The sequence below is a fragment of the Labeo rohita genome, unplaced genomic scaffold (genome assembly GCF_022985175.1).
Source record: "Labeo rohita strain BAU-BD-2019 unplaced genomic scaffold, IGBB_LRoh.1.0 scaffold_144, whole genome shotgun sequence".
Classification (NCBI taxonomy): Eukaryota; Metazoa; Chordata; class Actinopteri; order Cypriniformes; family Cyprinidae; genus Labeo; species Labeo rohita.
Window position 1 is genome coordinate 63748 of NW_026127604.1, and position 27377 is coordinate 91124.

Genomic DNA, 27377 nt, shown 5'->3' on the forward strand with positions numbered 1-27377 from the left:
ATATAGTTTAATTGTATTACAGAGATATGAAAAATCATCATCAGCTGACAGATGAATCCAGAAAGAGTCTCTAGTAAGAACAGAATCATTTTCTTAATTTCTTGTACATCTGGAGAAACAGATGTTGTGTGTGAAATGAGAGATGAAGCACATGAGAAAGCCGAGAATCAAAGTGATTATTGTGTCAGAAACAGCACCAATACACAAAAGCAAAAGGGGAGATGAAATACTGAGGTGAATCATGAACACAGAATTGACTGGAAATGAAATACATCTGGATCCTGATCACACCATTCAGAATACATCAGAAAACAGGAGAAATGATCAGCTTTTCTGTTTAGTGTTTTTTTTTTTTTTTTTAGAAATTACTTTATTTAATGAGTACAGTATGACATCTATATCCACTGATGAAGTAAAATCTATTTGTGTGTTTTTGTTGTTGTTGTTGTAAAATACTTTCATATATATTTGTAGATCTTTAACTCTGCTGTGATTCTGATGATCGCCTGTAGAGGTCAATCCAGCACTTTATCTTACTGGATAAAGAGGAATATTGAGTCTGTTTATTATATTCATTAGTTTAGGAATGTTTGAGTTGAGTTTGATTTAACTTTTGATCTTTTTCTTTCCGAGTCTATTATACCATAAACTATCATCATCCATAAAGAACTTTTTTTTTGGTGAATTGAATAATTAAAGTAAGCGTGAATTTGATTTTTAGTCATTTGTATGTTATTTAATGTCATTAAGTTACAGTATCAGCATTATATCAGCCATCAGTCACTGGATCTTAAAAAAAAAAAAAAAACTCCTTTATATGATATCAGTTTTTTCAAACACATTAGTGAACTTATTCAGACATGCACATGTGTTATTGTACATCCTGACAGCAGCAGGTTGGAAAGACTTTCAAAATTGTTGCATTGTTGTGAAAGTTGTTGTTTAGAGATCACTATAGGGCTCTATGACACATCATGAGTTTGTCACTCTGAGGCTTCAATCTTAAAAACAGACAGGCGCACCTGCAGGGGAAATGTATGCTTTTCCTCCCGATGAGAGGTGTGTCTCTTTACCTTTTTCACCCACTGTTGTCTTTGGCCTTGGAAAGATGCATGATGTAAAGCTAGACGTACTGAGATTGACAGTCTGTAAAACTGTTCATAGCATTGAGAAAAAAACTGTTAGCAGAAATGTTATGCTAGAAATGAATACTATTTACATTTTCCTGAACTGCAAACAATGACAAACAATAATAACACAGTGAAATTACTGACCAATAATTGTTTAGCCCTTTAAACATAGAAAAGAAAATGTCATTGTCTTTAATATACTAATCAAGTAATGTTAGAAACCTTTTTAAACATTTTTTAAATTGACATACACTGTAAAATGTTAATGTTGACTAAACGTAAAATTTTAAGGCAGCACGAACAATTTAAGTTAAAACAACCTTTTTTGAGTTTTTTTTTTTTTTTTTTTTTTTTGTTACAGTGTACCTTTTCACTTTAAGGGATTTAAATTCAAGTCTTGGGAAATGAAGTTTGAGTTAATTAGATTCATTTGAGTAATGCATTGTAGAATTGTAGTTGAAGGTGAATGTAAAGCCACAGTGGAATGTTTTCATGTTCGTGACATTTTCTAACATGCCTTCCTTACAGAATTGCTTACAACTAGAAAAACTGCAATACTGTGAACTCATTAGTCTGGTTGTTTGTGATTAGATGAGTCTGTAAAAGCTATAAGAGTCCAGGAGCTGAAATAATGTAGTCTGGATGAATGGAGTCTGACATGTAGTCGTTCAGGTCTTCTGCCACTTGTTCCTGGACTCTGGGCAGTTGTGCCCTAATGGTTAGACCTGAAGGTTGTGGTTTGAGTCTTGGTACTGGCAGGAGTTGTCAGGAGTGAATGTCCAACATTCTCTTCCACCTTCAATGTTGCAGTCGAAGAGCCTTTGAGCGCCAAACCATGTACCACAGCAGAAATGGCTGGCCACTGCTCCAGGTGTGTGTTCACAGTGTGTGTGTGTGTGTGTGTATTGGACATGATATTTGGCCACACATCACTCACTTTCATGTTGTTGAGGTCTTCAGATCCTGGTAACTGTACGTCACTGATGTTGTGTGTTCTTCAAAACGTCTGAATAAATTTTTCAGGCACGTCTGGATCATTTGAGACTAGAAATCACAAGATATATTGATACAAGATAGATATTTTTATTGTTTTGGATTTATAGTTTTTATATTATAAAAATGTCAATTAAACAATCATACAACTGTAAATATTTAATTAATCTGTAACTGCAAAAAGCCAGTCTGATGAATCTCTATGACTGATCACTTTATGACAAGAGTGTAAAGGCGATATTAAGTTCCATAATAAACAAATACTTACGCAGTGGATTTATTCTATCCATACTGTTCTGTTTAACAAGTCTCTGTCTGTTTTTCTCTTGAGATTCACTGGTTTGCGTCTCATTTCTGGTCTCCATTTTTCTGTCTATACTGTTGGGTTTTGCTTGTCTATGGTTTCTGATGCTCCAGCAGATTTCTCTCTGTGTTTTTTTCCTTTCTACACTCCATTCATATCTGTAATCACACAAACACAGTTTAATTAAAGCCAGCTGTGTTACAGTGATATAATTCCTGATCAGTCAGCTGCATAAATTCAGTTTGATAACATTAAAACAAGAACATTCCTAATAAATCTGTATGTGAATAACTGTATACGGTTTTCTCTCCACACCTCATGTTTGGTCCGGTTTGATACGTCAGAATGACACTTTACAGCTCCATCTGGATCAAGAGACTGTAAATGAAGAAAACTGGTTAGAATTTACAGTTTTTTCTGTTTACTTTGGTGTAATTAAGTGTAGATTTACAAAACAATGATATAAACTTATCACAGTTGTAACACAACTAGTCTTTCTTTCAAAACATGATCTTGTGTTTTCATTTGTTATTCACATTTTCAGTACACATAAGCATTGTTTCCAAACATGAAAATATTGTAATATTTAATGAGAACATTTGGTTTAATCACTGTTTACCATATCAGAAACTTTATCTATACAATCAATATCTAGAGAGAAACAAAGTTTGACAGTAATAGCATCATGAATGACATTGTGAATGAAGCATTTATACTAAAACACGTGTAGAGAAAATGATACTTTGTGATTTTTTTTATTTATTTATTTTTATTTTTTTTGTATTAACGCTGAATTGAAAACATGCACTTTTGATGTTCTGTTGTGATATTAGTACTAAGAGATTTGATAAATGTAACAGTTTCTTGTGTAAACTGCACAGACGTAATTAAACTCCTATATTCTGTTTGTGCATATATCTGTTTAAAAAATACAGATATAATTTATAGAGAAATTGTACCTTTTTATGTGATTATTGTGCAATATAGATTTACTTTTTAGATGCACTAATGCTTAATACTGTACACTAACATCATGTTTACATTAATGATATAAATACTCTTGAGATAAATGGATAAGATAGAAGTGTTTAGTTACCTTGTGATGAGAATCTCCACTGCTTGTGTGACTCCGAGGTTGAGATCTGAGATCTGAGTTGGCTATATAGGATAAGGAAAGGTAACCACCCACTGTATGGTATACACCTATATGACATGTTTTTTTTGAAAGCTTATACCTCATTCTGAAACTGAATCTGGGCTGGCAGCTTTGGTGACTGTGTTGTTTGCATGTCTTATTTCACAAATAATAACAGGTAGCCAAGTCAGTGTAGAGATGGTAAAATTGATATGATCATACTTACTTGACCTGGTATAAGCACCCTGTTGTTTGTTTACTAAAGATGCAGGACAACAAGCTGTTAATGCATTACAATAGTCATGAATGCATGAAAAAATGTTCTGCTTCGGAATGAGGTAACGTTCTCTAAGTTGTTTCTGTAGCATGCAAAATATGATTTTCAAAAGACAAGTAGCTGTCTAATAAAACAGGACTTTAGCTGTAGAGGATGAAGAAACATGATGCAGATTGTATTCTAAAGAGATTATGTGTACCGGATTTTGGTTCACAATTTAATCCAAAAAAATTACTGATCACTCAGTGTTTGATATTTCTATTGTATGAATAATTTAGACATTTCATCTGGTCCAGAAGACATATGTAGTTGCTTCTTCATGATCATTAACATATCAGTGGAAATTAATCCAGTGTTTTCTAATAAAACCACACATCCATGTTTGACACACAATAATACTTTATAAACAAACACAAGTACTTCTGTCCAGTGACCCTTTGTCTTGGAGTCAATATTTAAGCATTTTCATTCCTAGAACCTTTTTTCACATTTGTCAAATTTGCATAATCAGCTCCCTCCTCCTCTCTCTCTCTAAAGGCACTTTTACTTATGTTTATGCTCACAAAGCTGATTATTGGAAACAAATTGGAACCATCAGGTGCAGAAGGGCTCGGTCTGGAGTCGCTTGCACCTGTAATACACACACACACACACACACACACACACACGTGTTTGACATACTTATCCGCTGGCACGTGTAAAATGTACACCATAAACGTAAGAGGAAACATTAGCTGATGATTAATCATATCTTGATTACTCATCTTGTGTGTAGGACCCACCCTGGAACAGCCCTGGTGATCTACATGTGATCAGCCCTGGTGTATCATACACAGTATTAATATTGTTCAACCTTTCTCTGAAATCTCAGGGTTATATTTGTGACCCTGGACCACAAAACCAGTCTTATGTTGCATGGGATGGAAAGCTTTATTCAGTTTTCATATGATATGTGGTCCAGGATCACATTTAAAATTATCAGAGTGTGAACTATTTTGTCTCTATGATACCCAATAATTATCAACAGATAATTGATCTGTTGATAACAAGATCTATACATCTTGGCTCCCCAAACCTTTGAAATTTTAAAACATTTATAGTTATGACGTAACAAAGCCTCATTTACTAGAGTCACGCTGTCGTGACCAACCTGTACACATTATACTACCTGAACTTCTCCCAAACTATATTGCCAGACTAAAATGTGAGAAATTGAGTGCAACTATGATAGACAATGTTTCATTGCATGTAAATGTTGTATAACTCATGTTGTATAACTTTATGTAAAATAAAACAGAAGATTACAAATGAGTGTTTACGTTGTAACATGAATGCTTAGATCAGTGTTTACTGTAAATAATGTACCCGAACGTCTGCCCAAATATTATATAGAAAACTCATATAATGAGCTGTTTGACCTTAACATTTCACGATTCACTTCAATAAGGCTTCACATTCAATAAAAAACATAATTTGTGTTTAATTAATTCTATGATTCTCTTATTAGTTTATTAAAATAATTAGATTTTAAGTGGGTGCATCTGTACCCAATAATAAACTGAAGTGTGTTTTCCTGAAGCCCTATTAATATGAAATACTTTCATTTACATTTTAAGTTTCTTTATCACCTGTAGAGGGCGACACTTCACTACATTACTACTAACTAGAATAATAGCAATATTATTCTCAAGTTATGCATTTACTCTGTTCATTTAGGTGTACTTAAGACATGTTTGAATTCCTTCATGTACAAGCAGGATGCAAATATTGTCGAGTAGTATGTGCTTTATTTCAGCATAGTATATCTGACACATATGCTTACATTTAATTGCATTGGCTTCTGCAAAGGCTTTTGATTATGATTCATCATATACAAATACCTGAAACAGACGGCCCTCTGTCAGGTTAAGACTGTTTGGTGCCCCGGGGCAATGACACCTCCGCTTGTTTTTCATTAATTTATATTTAATTTACCAAATAATTTTCGAGTGTTTTACTCCCTTCAAAGAACGGTGTGAAACAGGTGTTTTCAGAAATGTGACAATGAGTGCATGGTCTTTTAATTAAGAGGTTGATTGGCAAAAAGTATTTGATGTATTTTGAAAATACAAAATTCTAAGATTAAATGTTTTTAATTACAAAATACAAAATAGTATTGTAGTTTAATATGTTTTTGAAATGCCTTTCCATGACTGCACGTAACAAATTTATTGGACCACCAATCGATGTACGGTTTGTGCCACAGCTGCACTAAACTAAGTACTGGTGATTACCAAAATCATTTTAATGTTTCTGTATGTGTAAGATCTTTCTGTTTCTAATACTTAAATATAATTATTGTTGGGATTGAATGGATTCAAACATTGATTGCACAAAAGGTTCATCAAAAGCAAGTCTTTGGGAGCAATTAGAAACTATTTGGATGTCAGTAACAACAGAGACTGGAAAAGTGCATTGAAATAATGTCAGCAAGAATGCAAGACGGGTTTAGACTGAGGAAATCTTCTAAGTGTTCCCCGAGGGAGCGGTTCCCCTGCTCCAGTCAAAGCAGGCTAATGGTGGCAAAAAAAAAAAAAAAAACTTGTTTGGTCTTCTATAACAGTCTGTGTCAAGAAACGCGCAGGTAAATCTGGACAGGCCGGGCTGGTGACACGTACACTTTGAAGACTCCAACTCAAATTGCACAGACACTAAAATAGGCTGACCAAATAATGATGAACTCAAATCAATAAACATGACAACAGGAAAAGGAACCAAACTGAAAATCTAACAGAACTGTCATTATCAGACACTGATCGAAGGAAAAAACATTCATTAGTCTGTTTGTGATCAGTGAGTCTGTATATGGTTGAAAGAATCCAGGAGCTCAACAGACTGTAGTCTGGAGTGATGGAGAATGTGATGATCAGGTCTTTAGCTGCTGGTAACTGGACTCTGTTGTTGTGTGTTCTTGAGAGCAAAATGAATGAAACTTCACAGGCCCGTTTGGATGACGTGAGACTAGAAATCACAAATGTATATAGATTGCCCTCATTGTTTTGGATTTATAGGTTTTGTAATCTATGAGAACTATATCACTTAGGTAAAATGGTTCTGCTTGAAGGTGTCACTTTATGGCAATATCTTATACATCTTAAGAGTTTCATAATGAACAAACACTTACATTCTGGCTTTATTCTATCCATACTGCTCTGTCTAACAAATCTGCATCTGCTTTTCTCTTGTGATTCACTGGTTTGCGTTTCACTTCTGGCCTCCATTTTTCTCTCTGTCCTGTTGTTTTTTGTTTTTCTGAGGGTCTAGGAGTTTTCTGTATTTGTTATTTCCATTCTACACTCCATCTGTTAAATCACACAAACAACATCAAGAGTTTAGTTGCAGCTGGTGGCATTAATTCACAAAAGTCAAAGTAGGTCAAGGTGCCATCATTTATATCACATAATATTTAATGTTTCAAACCTTCCTGAATCAACTATATTCTCAAATATATGAGACATCTAATTATTCTGTTGGAGGTATTTGACACTGTTCATTTTAATCTGAAAGAGCAACTGAAGAGAGGAAAATAAATGTGCAGCACCTGCCAAACACAAGCATTCTGTTTTTCATCTGACACAGCCGTTTTAAACATTTCAACAATTCAACATTTGTGCTTTACATAAGACATGCATGTCACATAATTCAAGGTTATTAGGAATGTTTTAATCAAGTTTCAACAACAATCAAAAGTCACATATAAGACCATATATAAGAGTCACATTGTATCATGCAGCTGCATGAAGAAGCAACACTTTAGTGATTAAAAATATTTTATTTTATGAAATGGCCTTCCTTCTAGCCCTCCATCCTTCTTTCCATTCCTTATATACTCACCCATCTCTCTAGGAATAAGAGGAAAGAGCCCCGGGCAGACTATTACGATTAGAGGTAGAAATACCATTGCTTGTCTTGTGCTGATCTAAGTCCAACATTTGTTAATGCTTATTGTGTAGTTCACTTACAATACAGTTTCAATAACAAACACACATCACTGTTCAGATTTAAATAAAGCAATTAAATAAATATGACAAACAAATAAATATAAAGTGTTTTAGTCACCTTGTGATGAGTTGAGAAGAGAAAGCATCCACTACAGCTTTTTTGCTTAGTTCGCTCTAAGCTTTAGTTCTTATAATGATTGCCACCCACGTGATAAACCACTTCCTTAACAATTTTGAAACGTGGAAATGTGTTCCTTAAAGTTAAGTGCTATATTACAGTGTTTTTGAAGAAAGTCAAAGCTGATTATTTACTTTCAAGTGCTGCATTCTGTGACAACAATAAATTGGATTTAAATGATGAAAAATAAGTGTTTTATCTTGTACATTAACAGTTTGGTCAATATGTTAATGTTTATAAACAAATTCATTTTTTTAATTCAGGGGCATAGGCAGTGGACGGGCCTTGCGGTCTATCGTTGAGCATTTTCCTACCATAAAAAATCATGAACACTTAATATGGCTTAATGAATTAAAATACATTAAGAACCACTGCTTTACACAAAGCTTGGTAAATCAAGACATCCAAATGCTGTAAAGTATAATACTACATTAAATATGAAGTAAATATTACTGCGTGTTAGCTAGCAGTATTGAAACACAAATCTGTGAAAGATCCTGTTTATTAGTCTGTTTGTTTGTGATCAGAGGAGTCTGTAAAAGAATACAGGAGCTCACAGTTGTTTAGTCTTCATCTGATGTTGTTTGTTCTTGAGAACATGCTGAAGGGTTTTGATGTGAGAATCTCACCTCAGCTTTGGCACCTGAATAAAACTTCACAAGCCCACCTGGATCATCTGAGACTATAAATCACAAATATATATTTCAGATTATTCCAATTGTTTTGGATTTGTTTGAATTATACATTGTCAATTACACACAATTACATTTATAAATTTTTACTCATCTAGATTCTACGTTGGCAGAAAGTCTGAATGAATCTGTCTAAATGTGTAACTTGAAAACAAAAACACTTTTAAAAAAAATCCACCACTTTTATCAGGAAAACAACACAATAATCAACACAATATTCTAAAAATGGACAAAAGCCACATGCTCCTACTTCCTTATGAAAAAAGATCACATTGAGTAAACTGAAAGGTGTAGAAAACAGCTCAATAAGCTAGCGTCATCTAACTTGTGTTTGACCACAGATGCTGCGCTCTAAAAACCACTGGGTCAAAAAAAAACTGGTGTATGTCCGTATTTTACCCAATACTAGGTTGTATTTATCCCTGCTGTTTTTAAAGTGTGCAAAGTTCCTCATTTGCAAGTGCATGTGGTGCACTTACAATGCACTTTCAGATGTGTATGTCTGTGTGGGCACGTCCTGATTTTGCTAAGTTACATGTGATCCTGGGTCAACATATTTTGTAATGATTGTAAGCCTAAACTTCACAAAAACTATAAACTGTTTTTTCAAACCAGATATTAAACATGTAATGGAAGCAGCCCTGTTTTTGAGGAAGCATCGTTTGGCCATATTGTAATCTGCTTTTACAGTTTTTCTGAAATGCTAAAACACATTTTTTTGAAAACATTACTCATTTTCTCAAAACTTTAAAAAAAGTCAGTACTACACACACTACAGATCATACATTAGACACTACATCAAAAAAATGGAGAACACAATGTCCAGTGCATGTAGTTACAAAAAAAGGAGAATGTTTACTGTATATTGCAATAATTTTGCAATAAAAAATAACATAAACATACACACACTCAAAAGAAATCACACCTAAGTTTGGTGAATATACCAAAAAATGTATTTGTGTGTGTGTGTGTGTGTGTGTGTGTGTGTGTATACACACACTGGCCATAATAAATAGACCTTAGTTGTTTTTTATAATGTCCTGTTGTGACTAGAATTGTGTTGGACATAATCATTTAAATTATATTTCAAAATAGTTTGAATAGTGTTGATCATTTAATAATATTTTTCGATACATTTCCTTGTATTTTCCCTCTTTACCACACGGTGGCGACTCATAACCCTCTACTGCACTTGATAAAATTATTCCACATAATTTTTTTGGTAAATTTTTTTTTTTTTAATTGTAATTTTACGTTCAGAAGTCAGCCTGGAAATTCTTGTCCCTTTACTTACTAGCTTATTTGTTTATTTATTTATATTAAGCTAGCAATTTTTGTGCATTTTATGTCTGCTCAGTGTGTTTAGGCTACGGTTTTTCATAAATACAACAAAAACCATATAGGTTGAGGCTGCGGCTCATATAATGTTAGTTTATGCATGATTCATTTATTTCACACGTGAATGTTTTATTAAGAAACAGATGATGTTCTTAATGCACTGACAAACAGAGATTGTACTGTCATTGTTTGTAGATTGTTGACTGACACACATTAAATGAAACCTCAAACTCATTTTGGCACACGTTCATGAGATGAAGCTCATAGTGAACACCTCTGAGTTTGCACAGTCAAGTCAAGTCAAGCTTTATTGTCATTCTGCTATATGTGTGGACATACAGTGGAATGAAATGTCGTGTCTCACAGGACCACGGTGCTACATAAATAAACATAAATATGAACATAAATACACTAGACGTAGAAACAATTTTTAAAACCTATACATGTAACTATACATATACTATAAATATATGTATAGTTACAGTGTACAGTGTAAAGACAGAGTAAATTAAATGTACATTACGTCACATGATTGCTTATGTATTATATATTTTTAAGCCTGACAGAGTTTTGTCAGAGCAGATGTGTTACATGTCTGATCATAATTCCTGCATCATTTTAAGGTCACTGAACGAGAAAGTACAATATGAAGAAAAAACACACACAAACAAGTAGTTTATTTATCAAGATTTTTTATTTCTTATTTCTTTTATTTATTTTTTTGTAATATCATTTTTGTTTACTTTTGTGCAGTTGTTTTGTATAATCTTTGCATATATATAATTTTTTTTGTATAATTACATTTTTGATGAAGAGTTTCCTGCTGGTTTAGATGAAAGAAAAAGCAGCTTTCTAAAAAGAAAACAGACACAGCTCTCAATATGACATCAGATTTCTGCATCAGTTCTACAGTTTTACATTCTCTCATCTGCATATAATCAGTAAATATCTCACCTCATCTGTGAGCACCTCTGCTGAATCATCTCTGTCCGAACCATTACAAACTATAAAACCACAAACAGACATTGATAAACCTTCATTTAGTTAAAGAAAAATAGAACATTGCTATTATGGTGGAATATAGCTGATGATGAAATTTTAACTTAAATTTAAACATCACAAAAACTCACAGTTTGGTACTCCACCATTAATGCTGTTCCGCCGGACTCGTCTCAGTGTTTGTTTCTCTCTCGATTCATTAGATTGACTCTCATCTTCTTCCTTTGTCATTTTTAACAGTTAATTCTCCTGCAGCTTGTGACACTCCACAGCTCATCTGCCATGCATTTAGTTTTCTTCATTCTGCTTTTGCAAAAAAAAAAAAAAAAAAAAAAAAAATGCAATTTTGAAATAAAGTTTGTCATTAGGTAATAATTGCTGTACATGCATATTTACATTCCGGTTTTATTTTAATAAAATATTATAATAATAACATATTTTTGTTCAGGTTTTAAAAGAGAAGATCTTGACAACACAAAAATATGAGGTTTTTTTAACCTTGCGATGAGCTGAAGAGGGTCGATGTTCACTCCAGCACTGTGGAAAAAGTGTCTCTTCTGTACTGAGCTCATACTGTGGCATGTTATCATGGTGCATTTGCTTATCAATAAGCGGCACACGTTTCTCCACCCTGCAGCTATCAGGATATGTCTTCTGTAATATTAATATTTTTTCTGTTCATGTAAGGTTTTTTATTTCTAGTGGTTAATCTAGGTGTGTTTTTCAGTAACTGATACAAGAAACTGATATTTTAGCCAGTGATATAATGCTGATAATATAGTCATTTAATGCTGCATCAATACACAAATTACTGAATTCAATTATTAAATTCACACTTATGTTGCACAATTTATACTAAATTTTAAACATCACATGCTACATTAAAACGTTGCATGTTTAATTAAAAAACAATTTGTTTTATTCAACTTGAAATGTTAAATTATACTAAGTGACAACTTAGATATTTGAATTGAATCAACTTAAAATTTTAAGGCAGCTGGGTTACTTACCCATCTGTTAAGTTTAGCAAACACAAATATCTAAGTTGTTACTTAGTACAACTTAACATTTCAAGTTGAATAAACTTATTTTAGTTGACTCAACTTAAAATTTTAAGGCAGCATGGTAACAAATTATTTTAAACTGACTCAACAAATTGTGTTTTTTATTTTTTACAGTGTGGTCTTCAGTTATCAACTTACACATAATATACTGATTTTGCATTTGCATGCAATGTTTTTTTTTTTTTTTTAAATGCAAAAAAGTGCATACTGTGCAGTACTCAGTAAATAAGCTAGTTGTTTTTTATTCTTCTTCCTTAATTCGCTTTAGTTTAGGTCTGCAGTGCTGCTGGACTCTGATAAGAAACTGCCCTCTGATATCAAAATAAACTGCATCAAAACCACAGACTGAAGGAGAAATCTGGAAGACAACCAACAAAGTCAAAAATCATCTTGCGCCATCTAGTGGTCAATACTGATAAGAACAGTCTGTCTTCAATTACAATAATTATAAAACACTTTTTTGTCTTAACTATTTAGTCTCAAATTAAATAAATTGCAAAAGATTGCAAATCTCTTCGTTCCTTTATAAAACACATTAATTATTAGGATTTTAATCTACTGTGTATATAGAGTTTTTTAGTTGTCTAAAAATTTTATATATTATTTCAAATAATATTTTTGTGTGTATTGAAAGGTGTTGGGTTATGCTGCAACCACAAAGCGGTTATATATCATTAATTATGTTTCAGTGTTAAATGTATAGAAAGGAAAAAGAAGGACATAATAATAAAAGAAGAAAAATACAGATTTATTTACAGATCTTGTTTAAAAACTGTTGTCAAGTTTGTAATCAGCAGGTTTTCTCCTCTCTAAAGCAGTTTGATGAAACTGATTCTATAACGCTGATCCTGTGATATGATTCAGACACATCAGATGTGTGTGATGAGAGTCTGTTTATACTGTATTACAAGGGAGGGGCAAAGGTCAGTCCAGGCATTTTATCTGATTGCATAAAGAGGAATACTGAGTACATGTTTCATCGAAAGCTTGAATCTTGAAAACATATGACTACAATCAGACCTGTGTGGGATATTTCTACTTTTGTTCTCAATGAGAGGCGTGTGTAATTACGCTGTCGTCTCTCAGGTCAGAAATCTGACTAACGGCAAATTGACGGTTGATTGTGGTGCTGTTGATTCAGAGTCACCAAACCAGTTCTGTGATTTTTTTTTTTTTTTTTGTTTTGTTTTGTTTTTTCCATCCACAAACTCTCTGATCCCACTACATAACAGTGTCAGAGAGTCTGTGAGATTATGATCCTCATTCAGCTTCATTTCTGATCTCTGATTTCACTTGATCTGGTCTTGAGTCTCAAACTTAACCTGGAGTATCATGAAACAAAAAAGCTTTCATAAAGTTCATAAACCACTGCTGTCATGCATGAACAATAACACAAGTCTATATACTGCTGTAAATCATTTATTAAATACAGTTTTTATGCCAAAATCGTTTAAAAAAAAGATACTAGGTAAGTTTGTGTTGTCAGGATTTCCTCTCCTCTAAAACAAAATTAATAAAATAATGGTTTTTGAAATACATTTTAAAAGAAAACTGCTATTTTAGTCTTTCTGCTTAAAAGTTCACATTTAATTCAGTGTTTATACTTCTAAATACTTTTAAACAATAAACAAGGAGCAAGTTTGAGGCTTTTGCAGGTGATCCATTGTGTGCTGCTTTTGGTAAAATAGTTTCTAGAAAAGCACTTACAGATTTATAGATATTAAGGATGAAAAACTTTAACCCGAGACTAAAGGCATTTGAGTTTGAAAATCTAGTTGTGTCATCTAGTGGACAAAGATGGAAACAACTGCTAATCTTCTGTGTAAAAAACAAAGAATATTTAATATATTCATGTTTTTAATACAATTATAATGCTCAAATTTTATTTCATGGAGCTGATATTCTATAGTCATGAGTTACAGACCTAAAACTACTGTATCTACTCTAACAATGCAATATTATTATTTGTAGCACTATTTAACACTAATTATTTTTAATAAAAAGAAATTTGTGGGTCTGTATTTGAATGGCATTGAGTTACAGCAGACACAAGAGCTCACTTTAAATTTAGTATCAAAAATGCAGAAAGCTAATGAAGAGGATTATAAAGAGGAATAAAATACAGTTTGTTTTATGTGTAAATGTGTATAAGCTTATATTGTTATACAGACAGAACAAAAGGAAATCTGCAAAGATTAGAAAATTATAAAAATTGGGTTATTAATCATAAAGTGGCAGTTATATAAAGATAATGGTTGTGAGTGTGTTTAACAGTAGGTGGCGGTGATGCACTAATGATGATGAGTAGGTGTGGCTTCTGGTAATAGTGGGCGGGGTTTGTGTATCTGATGCCTCCATTCATTCAGTAACTCCTACGTAAACGCACAAACACACAGTTTAGAAGAAGAGGCTGTAATTTGGTGTTTGAGTGAATCTTCACACACTCTTCAGTTCTCATAAATGCTGCTCCAGGTCTGCTGAAGAAATGAACGCTGTGATGAACAAACCACCTGAAAATCAGCAATAACAGAACATCAGAAACTAAAGAACACTGACAAAGGACAAGCAATACAGTGATTAAACACTGTAGATTTCAGCTGTAGTATGAGATGGAGTATATAAATACAAAGGTGAATCTCATGAGTCTTATTTACTAATTTCATTTGAAGCATTTCTACAGTCTGCTGTGTGATTTTCTGAGCTGTAATACTGCTAGTGTCCAGTAGAGAGCGACACTTCACTGTCAGTCACACTCAGTCACGTGATCATGATCTCATGCCACAGTTTTATACTGAAGAATGGGAATAGAAATATTCTCTGCTTTACTGTAGTGTAAATGAAGGTGAATATTAACAGCAGTAGTGTTATTTTGAAATGGTCGAATGTATTTGATTGATTTTCTAATTTTTGTTGTTGTTTTTTCAGAGTGAGACAGGAGTTGTTCATGTTTTCATCAGCTGGGGTGAAGCTACAGGTCAACAGGTAGGCCTAGATCATGAACAATATTGCTATGTAACAGATTTCTATTAAACTCATAAATTACTGTATTTATCCAGTATAATCACGGGAATAGTCAGTGTCTGATCCTGGTGAAATCATTCATTCCTCACAGTAATGTATTTTCACACTTTCTGATAATCAAAAGATGCAGCTCTGTGTGTTTGTGTTGTGAATGATCTGCTGGTGTCATCATATCAGTGTTGATATTTTTGTCATTCTGACATCAATCTTCACTGAATTCAGCTTACAGGGTCTTTAATCTGCAAAAGTTATTAAATGGGTTTTTGAGTTTCATTATTCCATAGATTTGTATTGTGCTTTGCTTCTGACAGCTCTATTTAGCTCTACTGAGCTCTATTTAGCTCTTATCTAGCTATGTCTGATTTTTAATTTAGTGTTAAATATATTTCATTTTTATTGCAGCTTTACATTTTGTAATCTATAAATTAAGAGGCCTAAAGAGTCTCAACACTGATTTGTTGCTTTCATGGAGTTCATGTCTGATGTCGTCCAAGAAAATTTCAGCTCATGAAATCGGTCGTTTTCTTCAAAACGACCGTTGTCGGTCGTTTACTTTCATCAAAAATACCTATAGACTCAAGCTCTGTGCAATCATATAGTAACATACATAGGGGCCTGTTAATAATGTATTTGTCTTTGATCATTCATTCAAAAACACTGATTCATCCAGTACTGAACCGAGTAAATCTTGAGTGAATTACTGAATCATTCACCTATAAATTATGCTGGATCACAGGAGCTGGTGATGAAAATTTCAACAATACATTTTATTGGAATATACTGTATAGTAAAAAAGTGTATTGAAGTTTACAAAAAAAAAAAAAAACATTTCAAGTATATTATACATTATAGACTAAATACATTTAAAATACATTAACAAGTGTAATTTTGGAGAACACACTTAATTTGAAATTAAAATAAATTTAGTATATTGATAAATATATAAAAATAAGTGTACTTATTTAAAAAAACAATAAAATCATAGTTATGTAAAATGTATTTTTAAGTAATACTTAATTAGACATTATAAAGTGCATTTTTAAAAAGTGCACTATGTTAAGATCTATTGTCATTAAAGTGCACTCTTTTTAAGTACACTTAAGTGGCCTTTAATTTAAATTATATAATATTATCTGCAAGTGGACTTTTTTAAAAAGTATACTTTTAAGATTTGAAGTACACAAAAATTACATTTTTAATACAATTAAGCACACTTCTTTTTCACAAGGTGTGGCATTTAGATGTATTTACACACTGTTTAATGCAGGTCATGAAATGCAGAAATAATGTTTTGATATATACGACATAAAATGTTGAATACTCATATTTGATTTTTTTTTTTTTTTAAATCAAGATACTTCAAATGAGAAATTAAAACCGCCAGTGGGTGTCTTTTAAAAACTCACTGTTAATGAGTGAGTCATTGCGATTGAACTGAATCATTTAAATGGTTGAGACATTCAGGAACAAAACTGGCTGTGCAATCTTCTGATAATTAGGCTTTATTAATCAAACTCTGTGTATAAGCCATACTATGTGAGAAAAGGATTAAAAGTTTTACTGCCTCTAGCGTTCATTTTAACCGGAAACTGCAGTGATTTGTACATATACATTTTTTTTAGGTTTGCAGAAATGTATATAGAGGCACGTATTTCCAATGAGCCTTGGATTTTTGGAGAAAAAACACAGCTCTTCATGTGATATTGTTTTACTATATGAAATGATATAAATGTATAAAATTTCTGCTCCTGTATCTTTATCTTTGTGATTATTCTAAATGCATTTTAACAGACTGAATCACACAGTGAAAGAATGCACTCTAAATGCACGCGCGCACTAGTCTGCTAGACTTAAGTGCATGTTTGGTTTTTGCAAAATATTCATAATGTCAAATCGCACCTCGTTAAAACAACAATTACTATATATATCACACACCCTGCACCGCTGTCGTGTTGACTAATTTGTGCAAAACCCTTTGCTAAACTGTCAAAGCTTAATTTTAGTCAAGTCAAAGTCAACTTTATTGTCAAATCTGCCATATGTACTGGACATATGGAGAATTGAAATTTCGTTACTCTCAGACCCTAGGTGCATACACGTAACATTAAATACAAGGTAGAATTAGAAATGCAAATAAATACAATTATACATACATATATATATATATATATATATAAATAAAAATATTGTGCATAAAGGGGTTTATGAGTGTAATAAAGTGACATAGTAATAACATACAAAAAGTCTTAGAGGTAGTCTGAGGGTAGTAAGTGGGTAGTACGTACCAATACAACGATTTATTTACCTTTACATGCTTGCGAAGGCTTGATGTTGAGATTTTATAAGCTGCTAGTTTGGTTTTTCAGTTGCATAACAGAGCATGAACATGGCAAGGGGTCACTTCTTCTTTTTCGTCGAGTTCAACTTCAGCAGAATACGATGGGAATTCGTTTTCAGCTGGGACTGCACCATAACGCCTGTCTTGTCCGTCTGCATCTTTCTTATGATTTTAACGCCAGGTTGTTTTCCTACCCTTCATTTACTGCAGTATTTTCCATGGAGCGTTTTTTAAGAATTCTGTCATTAATGTGTTTTAAAATGTAGCGAAGTACAATACTTAATACAAACTATACTTAAAATTACAGGTTTTAAAAAGTAGAAGTACACAAAAAAGCTGCTCCATTACAGTAATGCAAGTAAATGTAATTCATTACTTTCCACCTCTGTCGTTGCTTCAGTGACTGACATCAGAGGAAATAAAACTGGAACTACTTTCTGAAAACAAAAGAAACATTCTGTAAGAGCTGACAGTGTAACAGCATATGTCAGTTCTACTTTGAACTCAATTTATTCTCTGCATGTTATTAATATCTCACCTCATCTGTGCATGTCTGTCTTTGCATCATCAGAATGAATCTCTGCAGGTCTGTCTAAATCACGACAAACTAGAAATCACAAACACAAACATCTGAGTATTTTCATGTAGTGAATAAATGAGACATTTAGGATTAATTTTACCAGTGGTGCACTGATCAAGTTTTTAACGGTAGGTTCAGCTCAGTACTTTCTAAGCTCTTGAGTGTCCATTGTCCCTCTTTTAATATGCTGCACTAAATGAGTGATTGATTTCAAGCGTCCTGCCACAAATGGCAATTACAGAAAAACGGCATTTGTATTTCAGTAGCTGATCAATCACTAAACTCCTGAATTTTAGATGAAACCAGTGATGAAAGAATTTATGGAACAAATTTTTATTTATTTATTTTTTTAAATCAGTGGCAGAATAAAGCTTCCATAAGAACAATGCTTTATCTTGACGATCATAAATACTTTACTTACAGTTCTACATTTAATTTTCTTTATTTTACTTACGGTCTATATTTAATGCTGCCCCGTTTAACTCGTCTTGTTGGTTGTATCTCTCCTGGTTCAGTAGATTGTCTCTCGTCCTCTTTGCTGGTCATTTTGTGATTCCTGTAGTTAGTGATGCTCCGCAGATGTTCTGCCATTTCTTCATTTCCACTGCAAAATGTACAATTTCAAGTTAAAGTGATGTTTGACATTTTTCAATGATTCATGTGCAATACCGGTTTACATTTTAGTTTCACTAGTAGAAACATCAGTGCAGTTTAAAATTGTTTAATAAATAAAGTATTTTACCAGTGATGAACTGAAAAGAGCTACACTACAGCTCCGAGATCTGTGGTGGTGTTTGTTGTGTTGTCTGAGTCTTCGCCTACTGCAGTTAACACTGACTCTTGACAAGTAAGTAATCTACAGTCTGTGTGTTTGTGTGGGGTGTGGTGTGTTTTTTTTTTCCCCCTTCCTGATCAGCCTAATTTCAGTTCTTAAATCCACTATATAATGAGCTGCAATGCTGCTGGTGTTTTCCAGGCAGAGGCTCTGTGATATACGAACAAACCAAACTGATAGAGATGTGGAAAACGACACAAGTCAGGACATGATACTGGTTTCAAGTGCGCTTCACATTCAAGCCAACACGTACAGCAATGTTTTCCTTGCAAACTTAATCATACAAGTCCTTGTGCTTTTATTTTAAAAAACATAGACAAAATTTTCCAAACCTTTTTTTTTTAAAATTTTCCACACATTCACACATATTTTATTTTTTTTCAATATATATATGGCTTATAAAACAAAATATATATTATAAACCTTTTTCATTTTCAGAGGTATTTCCTAAATCAGTGAACAGAAAGTTACAGTAAGTACAGTAAACTGAGATGATGTGCTAAATGAGCTTCTTAGTGATTTGAAATCAAGATTTTTGGAGTCTGAGCAGAAACTGTTGTGTGTTTGAACAGTAGATGTACAGTGTAAAATGCAGGATTGAGTGAGTCGAGCTCTTGTGTTTCTGTTAAAGTCATTCATGAGCTGCTGATGTGAATTAGGTGTGTTTTTTATCACACACATTTATCACACGCATCTTCAGCTCTGTGTCGCAAATTTAACTTTAGACTAAGATTTAAAATAATAATAATTTCAAAATCAAAAATCATTTTAAAATCATCCTACATCGCTGCAGAAGTACAGACACAGTGTTTGCAAAGTGAACAAAAGTTAAAACAGCGATAAAACAGTGATATAGGGCGATTTTGAAGTTGAGGGAGAACATGAGATGGGAGTTTTTCCACATACACTAACTGTCATGAACCGGAACAAAAACAGTTCAGGCAGAGTAAGACAAGACGAGCGTTTGACATTAAAAAGTATATAAATTGTATTATTTTAATTAAAATAACCGATTGTTTTGCTAGATAAGACCCTTCTTTCTCACTGGGATCATTTACAACCGCATTTGGGATCGTTTGATCGTTTTGATCTTCATTTAAACTACATTTTGGAAGTTCAAACTCAGGGCACCATATCAGTCCATTATATGGAGAAAAATCCTGAAATGTTTTCCTTCAAAAAACATAATTTCTTTACGTCTGAAGAAAGACAGACATGAACATCTTGGATGACAAGGGGGTGAGTACATTATATGTGAATCTTTGTTTTGGAAGTGCACTTCTCCTTTAAGATGTGAGAAAATGAGACAAGGAAATATTTTGTGTTTTTTGTAAAGTTATCAGTTATTTTGTAAAGAGTCAAGCATCACTTTAAAGGAGAAGTTCTGATATGGTGCCCTGAGTTTGAACTTCCAAAATGTAGTTTAAATGAAGATCAAAACGATCAAACGATCCCAAATGCAGTTGTAAACGATCCCAGCCGAGGAAGAAGGGTCTTACCTAGAGAAAGGATTGGTTATTTTCATTAAAAAAAAAAAAAAAATAAAAAAAAAATAAAGAAGACAGACATGAATATCCAATTTGCTTAAATTCCCATTTGTCCCATTTGCTTAAATTCAATAATGTGACAGGGTCATTTTTGTGTTGTACTCTGAGCGCATGATCAGCATTACAGATAGATCTGTCTGGATATATAGTTATTTTTTTTTTTTTATGTTTTTTTTTCTAATTAAAATCAGTGTAAATGAATGTGTTTGAAGCATCTCTTTTTTAGTGCTATAATTAATCTAAAGATATAGCAATAATATTACAATAGATAATTCTCAAGCAGATTAACTCTTGGAATTCTGGATTACTTCTGGAATATACATTTACAAATTTAATTTAAATAACTATAAAAACCTCCTCTAAATTCTGATGTGATGTAAATACTGATGTGATTATTCTCAGCTGTAATACTTACAATCTCCTGTAGAGAGCTGTTTTTGATTGTTTTTGTTTTAATGTCTGATCTTGCTCAACAACTCAAGAGCAAGTCAGAACAGATTCTTGCTTTAATAATGTTCAATCAAAATACATGATACACAAACAAGCACTTTAAGTTTTTTTTTTTTTTTTTTTTACAAGTAAACCAGGTTTATTCCCTGGAGTAGTACAGATTTATTGCAATACAGTTATGAATATAATTCTATTGTAGTTCATATTTCTTGCAGTGCAGTCATCAATTCATTAGGACAGACTCCACAAAATTTATTGCATTTATCAGACTTTTAAAGAGTCTTTAAAGTGTACAGTATAGGGGTCTCTAGAAACTGGGTTGATAACAACTGCGTTAAAGCTATGCGTCTTATGACTATATGCGTTCCCTGGGAATCAAACTTATGACACTGGCATTGCTGCACCATGTTCCATTCCAATGTAATATCATACAGTGTGCAGTACAACACAGTAATCAGTGATTCAAAAAACATGAGCCTGTATAAAAATTCATTCTTTTGCATTCATATTACACTAGCCTGCAGTATTCTGTGGTACAGCATCGTCATAAAAGAGCTGACATTAAAAAACAACAACAAAAAAACGGATAAGTGTTTAAATGAGTTGAGATCTAGTGACTGTGAAGTTTTAAGTATATGTATATTCCTGAACCCATCACTGAGTCCTTGTGCCCTCATCCTGGAGGAGAAAACTCCCATCAGGAGAGAAATGTGTCATCATAGGATGAAGACGATCAGCTTTGTGTTGATTAGACTTGAGGGATGAATGTACTCAAACCATAACAGAGCAGCCAGAGCCCCTCAACTGATTCAGGCTTTTCCTTTGACTTTAAAACACAGACTGCTTAATCAGAGAATGAACATGAACACTTTGCCACTTTGGTGAAAGGAACTGCTGCTTTCTAAGGAGAGAAAACGCACACTTTGCACTATAGCACACAGTTGATCACTATGTCCCCTTAGGAGCCTGATCCTGTTCTTTCAAAACCAAATCTCCAGGAACACAGGGTTAAAAACTGAGCTACTGTGTATAGGAAGGTCAGCCTCCAGGAACAGAAATGAGCTGCTGTATATGATGTGTGAGAATCTGTGACATTTTTTGAAACATCAGTATAAAGCCATCTAGATCTTCCGAATCTACAAACGGAGAAAACACACACACACACACAAAAAAACAGACATTTGTTCATATCATTTCTGTACAAGAATGGTGCTATAGATCATGGGTTCAGTTCCCATGGAACAGATGAGCAGATTCATGAAATATGAACTCATATTTAATTTGGTGTAAGTTGCATTAGATAAAGAATGTCTGCCAAATGTACATATTTAAATGGATATTTTCATATGCAATTTATTTGGAGTGGTTGTAGTTTATTTAGGTCCCACTGACAGATTAGAGGAGAAACAGTGTTGATGATCAAAGACATGAAAAAGTGTTTTGTCTCAAACCTCATAAATACTCACAGTTTGGTCTGAAGCCATTTATGCTGTTCTGTCTAACTACAATCATCTTTTTCTCTCCTGGTTCATTAGGTTGTAACTTGCCATTTTTGTCTTTTATTCTTTTCTTAGCCTTCATCTGCAGATTGATCCAGATGCGTTCTGTCTTTTTGAGTCATTTCTCCTTGCAGAATATCTGTTGCAAATAATATGGAAGTACAGTTTAAAGTGGTGTAGAATTTCTGTGTTATGTCAAGTTAAAATGTTTTTTTTTTTTACAATAATTAAAAATGTTAGGGATTATGATGCTGACCTAGTCTTTACCATGTAAATGCTAACATGGTGTTAAAAACAACAAACTATCTAGTGCAGGGTCTTAAATGTTTTTCAGGGCACGAATGTCTGATACAAAATGTGGAGCAGAGCTATATTAAGCATATAGCCTTTAATAATACAGACGAACCATATTATGTTTAAGAATAAATTGTTTTATAAGTTTCAGTAGATCAGAACATCGTTTTTGCACATGCATCACTGTCAGAATATTACTTTTTATTGTTAAAATTGAGATCATAACAATGTTGAGCTAAAAATCAATGATACACAATTAATACACAATTAATGAGTTTGCAGTTGTTGCAAATCATTTTAATGGATTTGCAGAGTCATACGGTTTCATTTTACTATTATCCATTAGTCTGCATTTACACTGCACTAGTATCACTATTTCAGCTGCAGCTTCAGAACGGAAATTCATTTCATTCTGCTTTAAAGCATCTGCTGTTTGATTAGTCTATGATCCTTCTTTCCTTTTCTTTTTTTTTTCTTTCTTTGTGGCATTTCTTCTTGTCATTTTATTTTATTTTTTTTAGAATTAAATGTGACTTAGATTGTGCTCAAGTGCGTCAACAGACCGTAACAATAACAAATGCAATAAATCATTTGATATTATCATAGACACTTACAGTATAATCTGATGTTGTCAGAAAAGTTCAAAATCAAGAGTAGCTCCTGTAAAGGCGACGTTCTACAGCGGAGCTCTGTATAGAGCAGCTCACGGTACTGCTCTGAGGAGGCTGTGCGTGCGGTTTTATAGTCCCGATTTTTAGAGGAAGATATGCACAGGCTGATTCCAAGAAATCGCGTTGCCAAACATAGCAGTATGGCAAGCCGTTTTGACTTTTATTCATTCTCAGGCTTGTAATAGTGTGTGTTTGTGCATGTTCTTCCAAACTGATGTCTTTCATATTTTTCATGACTGCATGGTTTCTTGTAAATCAGCCTGCTCTTATGGCATCAAGAAGTAACATTTCAACTAGTTAAAATTGAATTATTGACATCAAGAATTCATATCCTGAAAATGACTAAAAGTCAAAATGGCTTGCCATACTGCTGACAACTTCATTTCTTGGAATCTGCCTGTAAAATGCAGTAGTAAAAAACGGTAAAAGGACTGTCAGCAGGGCTTCCAGGCATATTCAGTTTTCTGTTCCAGAAAATAACCTTTTAATAACCTCCAAGCAAAAACAGAAATAACTTTATGGTCAAAATGACAATATGATAATAACGGATAAATTATGTTATCCGAAAAACAACCAACTTTCAGGTTACATTGTCATAAAATTTAAGATTTTAATTAGTTATTTTATAGAACTGATCTGTCCATCTACAGTTTTTCCATGTACAATAACTAAGAAAATATAGCTGCAAGCCGCAATTGCAGGGCCAAGCACAAAAGAGGCAGAATGATGAGCTAAACATGACAAGGAGCGACAGACCGACTACAACGAGTAATTACAGCCATTTTAGGATGATATCAGTTGAAATGGCTGAAAAATCATAAATACAAACACTAATAATATAATTTAATGGCTTATCACTGTTTTCAAATTGATGTGACGTGTTCTGTGTGAGGTGACAATGACACACAAAGTTTGGTGTCATTATGTCAAAGCTTTACAGAGATACAGCCTCAGAGTCATTTTGGCATCATGCCTTAAATGTGTAGTGGCGCTGTACGAAAACTGTTTTGTCTATTGACATGAAATCCATAACTTTGATTTGAGTTAAATTTGGTGAAAATCGGACCAACGGTCTAGGAGGAGTTCGAACAAGTAGGTTTTGTACATTAATCAAAATGGCAGACAGGAAGTTCGCCCAACTGTGGTATAATTGGTATGTATGTTGTCGGCATGACCCAAGGAATATTTTGAGACCAGTTTTATTACAATAGGCTAATGCAATCAGACATTATTAGCATTTTTGGAAATGGCATTATTAATGTTTAATGAATGGTGTATTACTTCTGACCAATAGGTGGCGCCGTTACCAAATTGATGTGGCCTGGTTAGTGTGAGGCGACAATGGCACATATAAAATTTGGTGTCAATATATCAAAGTTTTGCAGAGATACAGCCTCAGATGTAGTTTGGCATCTTTCCAGCAAATTCGTTGATGCTCTAAACGAAAACCATTTCATGTATCGACACGAAATCTATAACTTTTTGCCAGCAAGGTCTGAAGATGATCCGAGTCAAATTTGGTGAAAATCAGAGCAACGGTCTAGGGGGAGTTTGAAAATATTTCGATATTTAAATATATATAAATAAAGATATTCTAGTGAAATTAGACTTGTTACTTTATATAATAGATGAGATATTGAACATGATAAACTTTATGAATCGTAATTGTGTAAAAAGCATAAAAAATAATATTGTTTGTAAAAATAGTATTTAATAAAAAATGTTAAAAAGGGTTCAAATGAGTAGTGAATAAGAATAATATTTACAATATACTACCATTAATAAGGAAACAGCCACTAATAACAACTAGAGATCGACCGATATATCGATTTTCCGATATTTTTCTCAACAGGAGCGCTTCACAAAAATAAACCGACACGCAGCGAAAACAAACTGCACAGACATGATAAATGTACATATAGAAAGCTCAAAAATATTACTTAATGAAATAAATCAAATCGAAAACAAAAGCTCTTTCATTGTGTAATCTGTAACGATGAATTTCTCTCTAAAGGCGCGTCCAAAAAGAAGATGGCGAGTCCAGATCGGCAAATTCATCCTGAAATCACTGACTCAGAAAACACTAGTTTATTAATAAGTAATTAAAAATCTCCTTACTATTTTCCCTCGACACATTCATGCTAATTACTTTTGCCGGTGCTTCACAGCAAGCTTTAGCCTATTGTGTGCACTTGAACGCGGATCTGTTCCCGTTCGTTGATTTCAAAAGCCGGTCTCAAAAAAGCGAAAGTGAAGTCTCGTGTTGTTTCCACCAGCGGGGAATTTTTCATAACCATAAATTGTGGATGTCAAAAACATAAAAATAAGTAGAAGCCTAAAACAGACACGAAGCCAGGCCCGCGTCTGAGTTATGACGTGAAAATTGTCCCGAAGCCCGGCCTTATAGGGACGTAAAAAAGTCGGGCTGAAATGGGCCACCGCATGTAACTTTTAACAAGATTCACTTGTTTAAAACACTCTCAATTATATCAACATTTACTATAGAACTATTATTTTTCTAATACACTTCTAAATATGTACAGTATGGAATTATCTTTGCCAGCGATCACAGTTTGAGTATATGTAAATGCATAGATAAACCGCGCTGTCAGCAGGCATTTCAGAATAGAACGACGAAAACAATATTAGTAATTCTGATATAATATACCAGTTGAGAAATACAATAAAATACGATTTTTTGTTTGTTATATTCCAATATTCCAGAGAATATTTTTCAGTGAATTAACATTATCTAGTGAATTCTTCACTCTTTAGCCTATTAAACAGCCTATAAACTGTAGTTTATAGTTTATAGCAAACTAAGTTGATATGACTCCTCTTTATTTTCTCCATTTTAAAAAATTCTCCATTCTCCATTTATTTTGCTTATTAGTGGTGCAGCTGATGCGTTTTATAAATAAAATGGTTTTATTGTTGTAAAAGATTAAGTTTAATATGAAAGACTGCTAATTTTCAACACTGATCTTTCAACTAAGATGACTTAAAGGAGGAAAAACCAAAGTGAAGTATGGACTTAATTCACTCAGTCACTGATTTACGTTATAACTGTAAATAAATATCGGTTCTGCATATTGGTATCGGGCGCATAATTATGCAAAATATCGGTATCCTAGTAAAAAATCATTATCGGTCGATCACTAATAACAATGACCTGTTCTACAATATTACTTGTATCAGTGCTTGTATTTTTGTTTATTTTCGATGCACAGACCTTCGGTGGGTAATGACATCGAGGTTTTGATGTATTATTAACAGTGTTGGGAAGGTTACTTTGGAAATGTAATAGGTTACAGATTACAAGTTATTTGATTTAAAATGTAATAAGTAGTGTAACTTTTCAATTACTTTTAAAAAGTAATGTAACTTATTACTTTTAATTACTTTTTGATTACTTTTCTAAATTTCTAATATTTTCAACTGTTAATGATTTTGAAACGTTTAAACCAGGCAGAGTTAAACTTACAGTAGCACTCAACACTGATTACTGTCAGACTTTCAAAATCCTTTATCACTTGAATTAAGATTATAAAAAGGGATAATATACATCTTTATTTTGTGATAACAACTGGCTGAATGTACATTATCTCACTTATTACACAGCTGCTTGATAGATTATTTAGATGTTTCACGTCAAAATAATTAGACACGAAACTCTGATCTGAGCTGAAATATTTAAACGCAAAGCTTCCATGAAGAAATCAGTTGCTTGCAAACGGCAAGTTCAAACAAGACATTTTAGGGACACAGTGCAGTCACACCAGTTTTCTTACACAACATTTCACCACATAAATAATTAAGGAAGTAGTACTAGTTTGTTAGTTATCTTATAATCCATTACTGGCTTTTTATGCCTTTTATTGTGATAGGACAGTAGAGATATGACAGGAAAGAGCTGGAGGAGAGAGGGGAGCGGGATCAGCAAAGGACATCGAGATGGGAATCGAACTCGGGTCACCGTGAGCTATATGTCATAACAAGATCATAACATAAATAACATCATAACAAGAAATAGTTTAATAGCTACGATACTG

General features: G+C 33.2%; 4 long non-coding RNA genes across 5 annotated transcripts; all 4 read right to left on the reverse strand.

Annotated features, from left to right (window-relative positions):
- Positions 1-6445: 6445 nt before the first annotated feature.
- LOC127158308 (uncharacterized) lies at positions 6446-7970 on the reverse strand. Its single transcript, XR_007826123.1, has 3 exons — positions 7938-7970; positions 7003-7180; positions 6446-6839 (listed from the first exon to the last, which is right to left on the reverse strand). It is a non-coding gene; the product is annotated as an uncharacterized LOC127158308 (long non-coding RNA).
- Positions 7971-10304: 2334 nt separating this feature from the next.
- Positions 10305-11670, reverse strand: LOC127158300 (uncharacterized). The gene is made up of 4 exons (XR_007826114.1): positions 11525-11670; positions 11158-11329; positions 10982-11031; positions 10305-10879 (listed from the first exon to the last, which is right to left on the reverse strand). It is a non-coding gene; the product is annotated as an uncharacterized LOC127158300 (long non-coding RNA).
- A 2013-nt stretch (positions 11671-13683) lies between these two features.
- LOC127158305 (uncharacterized) lies at positions 13684-18846 on the reverse strand. 2 transcript variants are annotated; one of them, XR_007826120.1, is made up of 5 exons: positions 18772-18846; positions 18484-18633; positions 17988-18056; positions 17826-17886; positions 13684-14600 (listed from the first exon to the last, which is right to left on the reverse strand). It is a non-coding gene; the product is annotated as an uncharacterized LOC127158305 (long non-coding RNA). The 2 variants fall into 2 exon arrangements; XR_007826119.1 differs by lacking the exon at positions 13684-14600 and having other exon boundaries at positions 17326-17886.
- A 1597-nt stretch (positions 18847-20443) lies between these two features.
- LOC127158303 (uncharacterized) lies at positions 20444-23357 on the reverse strand. The gene is made up of 3 exons (XR_007826117.1): positions 23269-23357; positions 22328-22499; positions 20444-21997 (listed from the first exon to the last, which is right to left on the reverse strand). It is a non-coding gene; the product is annotated as an uncharacterized LOC127158303 (long non-coding RNA).
- Between the last annotated feature and the right edge of the window lie 4020 nt (positions 23358-27377).